Source organism: Benincasa hispida, chromosome 7, assembly GCF_009727055.1.
Source record: "Benincasa hispida cultivar B227 chromosome 7, ASM972705v1, whole genome shotgun sequence".
In the NCBI taxonomy this organism is placed as follows: Eukaryota; Viridiplantae; Streptophyta; class Magnoliopsida; order Cucurbitales; family Cucurbitaceae; genus Benincasa; species Benincasa hispida.
Genome location: NC_052355.1, coordinates 39,278,022 through 39,283,223, shown reverse-complemented (window position 1 = coordinate 39,283,223; position 5,202 = coordinate 39,278,022).

Below are 5,202 nucleotides of genomic sequence, written 5' to 3'. Positions count from 1 at the left end.
GAATTTTATCTTTCGACCTTGAGCATACTTCAAGGCGACGAACACAGTGACTTGAAGAGTCGGAAGTCACAATAGCAACGATGCATCTAGGTTGGAAGATGCCGAAACTGTGGTGGAGATCACGATTTATAGACATACAGGAAGAACGCTGCACTATTGATACTTGGGATAGATTAAACAAGAACTTTGTTCGCAGTTCTTCCTTGAAAAATGTCGCGTCTTGGCTCGAAGAAAACTCCTGAGAGCTTAAAGCAAACAGGTTAATCAGGGACTACGTAAAACAGTTTGCAGGATCTCATTGTGACATACGAGATATGTCTGAAAAAAAGACAAGGTCTTTTGCTTTGTGGTAGGGCTGAAACGCCGTGTTGCGAGATCAAAACTATTATGAACAGAGAGTACAGGATCTTCCCCTCTGCCTATGCGGGCAGCTGAACGGGCTTATACGACCTTAGCACTCACTCCACAAGATGTGAGGAAGCAATCAAACTTCTTCAAATGAGGGAAACAGGAAACAGCCGTTCCAGTCCTCCCAGACCTGGGGGAGGAGACAAGAAACACACTGGGGGGACCGTAAAATCATTCCCAACCGAGATCAGGAAACAACTGATGGGGGCCGCCACAACAGCATAACAATTACAATCGCCCCTGTCTTGTTTCATATTGAGAGATCCACACAGGGCGGGCGAATGTCCCAAATCGAACTGCGTTCAATGCTTTTCAAGCCCACATTAGCCTCTACCTCCGAAGACAAGGCTGAACTGATGGAGACGGTAACCGAGCGCCAGCGGCAGAAATTGAGAATCCCAGGATGGGGGCATTGAAATTCCTACTGCACTCCAGAAGAATATGGGAAAGGCGACGGAGCCACTGAGAAAGGTCTCATGTATGTGGACTCTGGATCAACCAAAGATCAGCCAAAACCACTATGGTTGACTTGGGGCTACATCAACTTCATGGCTGGAACGGAAGCCTCGCCCCTGAACTTGAATTGGGAAAGAGATGCAGGAAGATAAAGCTGTTGAATTTCCGCAACCCTACCGATTACGGGGGATAGCGAAAGAGAACTCCGGTGAAGTTAGGAGACTGGAAGGGCTTCGTTGACTTCGTAGTTGTCAAGATTGGATGATTCGACGTGATACTGGGGATGGAATTCCTACTTGAACATAAAGTCATACCAATGCCCCTCGCCAAATGCTAGTCATTACCGGATTTACACCGACCGTAGTCCAAGCAGTATCAAGCAGCCAAATGGGGTGAGAATGATCTCAGCCCTCTAGTTGAAGAGGGGCCTGGCCCACGATGAACCCACGTTCATGGCCATCCGATAGAATCATTGAGTCCATGAAAAGGAGATCCCCCAAGACGTTCTATTTGTCTTGAAAGAGTATCGGGACTCATGCCGAAAAGCTTGCCCAAGTCTTACCCCCATGAAGGGGGATTGACCTGAGATTGGATTGTGTGCCAGGGGCAAAGCCGCCTGCCAAGAATGCATATCGGATGGCCCCGCCAGAATTGGCTGAGCTTCGGAAACAGTTAAGGAAACGATGTTGATGCAGGATTTATAGACGGCGAAGGCTCCTTACGGAGCCCCATACTGTTCCAGAAGAGAAGGATGGGAGCCTCCGGTTGTGCATCGACTATCGGGCTTGAATAAGCTCACAGTCCGCAACAAAATATCCCTTCCTATCATTACTGACTTGTTTGATCAGCTTCACGGTGCTAAGTATTCTCGAAGCTGGACCTACGGTCTGGGTATTATTTTAGGTTCGAATTGCTGAAGGAGACGAACCTAAGACGACCTGTGTCACGAGATATGGAGCCTTCGAATTCCTCGTGATGCCCTTTGGCCTCACCAATGCTCCAGCAACGTTCTGTACCTTAATGAACCAAGTGTTTCACGAATACCTCGACAAATTCGTCGTAGTGTATCTTGATGACATTGTGGTCTATAGTGCCTCGCTGGAGGACCATCGACATCACCTCCAACTAGTCTTTGAAAAGCTGAGGAGAAATCAGTTGTATGTAAAGAGAGAGAAGTGCTCCTTTGCCCAAGAGCGCATAAATTTCCTCGGCCACGTGATTGAGTGTGGTCGGATTGGTATGGAAGAGGGCAAGGTGGCCGCGATTAGAGACTGGAGGGTACATCATCCGTGACGAACTACGATCTTTCTCGGACTAGCAACTACTATAGGCGGTTCGTAGAAGGATTCTCGAGGAAGAAACAGGGCCATTAACTGAACTGTTGAAGAAGGATAGCCAATGGAGCTGGACTCCTGAATGTCAAGCCACCTTTGAGGGCTTGAAGAAAGTGATGATTGAGGGGCCAGTCCTCGGAATTGCTGACGTGACCAAGCCATTTGAAGTAGAGACTGATGCTTCTGACTTCGCGTTGGGCGGTTTCTCCTCCAAGACGAACACCCCATCGCGTATGAGAGTAGGAAACTAAATGATGCCGAACGGAGGTATGCCGCCTCCGAGAAAGAGATGTTAGCAGTAGTTCACTGCTTGAGGGCCTGGAGACAGTATCTCTTTGGGGCCAAGTTCGTGGTCAAGACTGACAACAACTCCATTTGCCACTTTCAACCAACCGAAGTTGTCGTCGAAACAAGCATAGTGGCAGGAGTGTCTAGCAGAGTTCGACTTCCAATTCAACATAGACGGGGAAAAGCAACCAAGCGGCTGATGCTCTTAGCCGAAAGAGCGAACATGCGGCCTGTGCATGTTCGCCTGCCTACAAGCAAGTATGTTGAGTGCAACAGTATGAGAAACTGTCAAAACTCACTTGACAAATGACACAGTGGCGCAGGCCATCTTACAGTTGGCCAGAGAGGGGAAGACACGCCAGTTCTGTGTGGAAGATGATCTACTATACACCAAAGGCAATCGCCTCTACATCCCCAGATCAGGGGAGTACGAAGGTCCTGATGAAGGAGTGTCACGACACACTGTGGGCGACATAATGGTTGGCAGAGAACTTATGCCCTTCTGAAGCAAGCTACTATTGGCCAAGTCTTCGAGACGATGTCATGCAATTTACCAAGACTTGCCTTGTCTTCCAATAAGAATAAGGTCGAAAGGGCGAAATTATGCGGGTCTGCTGGAACCCCTACCTGTGCCTTCTAGACCATGGGAGAGTGTGTCTCTCTCGACTTCATCACCCATTTGCCAAGGTGGGAGAGTTTGAATCGATCCTTGTTATCATCGACCGGTTCTCGAAATATGCCACTTTCGTCCCAAAGCCGAAAATGTGCACAGCCGTGATGACTGCTCAGCTGTTCTTCAAACACATCGTGAAATTATGGGGTGTCCCGTGAGCATTGTTAGCGATCGGGACGGAAGATTCACTGGGACATTCTGGACAGAATTGTTTCAAAATATTGGGATCATCACTGAATATCTCCTCTAGCTATCATCACCAAACTGACGGCCAGATGGAACGCTTCAAACGTATGCTCGAGGAATATCTGCGTCACTTTATCGACGCTAGGCAGAAGAACTAGGTCCAGTTGTTAGATGTGGCTCAGTTCAGTTTCAATAGCCAGCAGAGTTCCGCGACGGGAAAACGCCCTTCGAAGTGGTGTGCGGCAGGCACCACTCATGCCACACTTGGTGGACCACCCTTATGCAGGCAAAAGTCTCAGGTACATAACTTCATTAAAGAGTGGAGCAAAACCTCTGAGATAGCTCGCGCCTACCTAGAAAGAGCATCGAAGAGGATGAAGAAGTGGGCTGATAAGAAGCGGAGGGCCCTTGAGTTTCAAGCTGGGGACAAGGTCCTGATCAAGCTACGACCGGAACAGTTTCGTTTCCGATCCAGAGAGACCAATGGCTAGTAAGGAAATATGAAGGTCCAGTGGAGGTAATTGAGAAAGTCGGGAACCTCATATAGGGTCCAGTTACCCTCATGGATGAAGATTCATCCTGTCATCCATGTGAGTATCCTGAAGCCCTATCATCCGATCCCGAGGATGAACAGCGAAACATGCTAAGGCGCCCACCGGTCACGATGAAGAGTTCTGCTGAGAAAGAAGTTGCACAAATCCTGGATAAATGTATGCGCCGTATTGGAAGACCCAGACGAGAACTGACAGAGTTCTTAGTGAAATGGAAGGATCTCCCCGACGAAGAGATCAGTTGGGAGCGGGCCGAAGACTTAAAGAATGCAGCTCCAGCCATCGCAGGTTTTGAACAAGGTCGGTTGACGGGGACGTCAACCAATTAAGTGGGGGAGAATGTAATGGTCATGCTTGTCCAGGGGCTGTTGCCCATGGCCGCATGCCAATCCAACCCCCTTCTAGCATACTTTCATATCCTGTATTGTATTAGCTTAGTTAGCTTGCTTTCTTTACATTTTCATTGTAAGTGACCACTCGCCCTTTTGCATATGCAAGGGCGCCAGTTGGCTTTTTGTTCAGAATGCACTATTGGGGATAAGACTAACCATCACTTCCTCATACCTGGAGTAGTACTCTATAAAGCCGTTGTTGTTGCTTATTGCTTTCTAGTCTACTACAATCTTTCTTTCTTTATTCACACTCACAAATCTTCTTACGAAAACCTTTTCTCTAAACCCGTTTTCTAAAACCGTTTTCCCTAAAACGGGGGTGGAGGTTGCAAGAGGCACTCGGTGTGCCATCGGCAGTCCGTATTCGAGTTGGCTGGCTTGTTCGTGAGCGGGAACAAGTGTCGCACAATCGCTAAGAGAAGCTTCCGAAAGAGCGATTGTGACACTAGGCATCTGGGCATCTGTACAGTGGAGGACTGACCGGTGTGGTTGTAATCCAATGTGAACGGAGGTCCAGCGCGAGGCTGGGCGTCAGGGCGTCTTGTGGAGGTTGGGCGTGGATTCGGTGGTGTTGCGAAGAGAGGGTTTCCGAGGGGGAGGGGTTGAAACGAAGAAGGGGGGAAAGGGTGGAGGGTTTACCTAGGGCGTTTGGGTGTACTTGACACGTAAGAGCTTCTTATACTTGATACGAAAAACGTGTCAAGTAAGAGCTTCTTATACTTGATACGAAAAACGTGTCAAGAAAGACCTTATATTGCTTGACAAGAAAAACGTGTCAAGTAATGCTTAGCGTGAAATTATCCAAAACATTCCGTCAATCTCCGCTTTTTTAACTCTTTTACTTGACATTTTCTTTAATAAAAGGTCATTACTTGATTTTTTTTTCAAAAAAAGTCAAGTAATTAAAAACTACA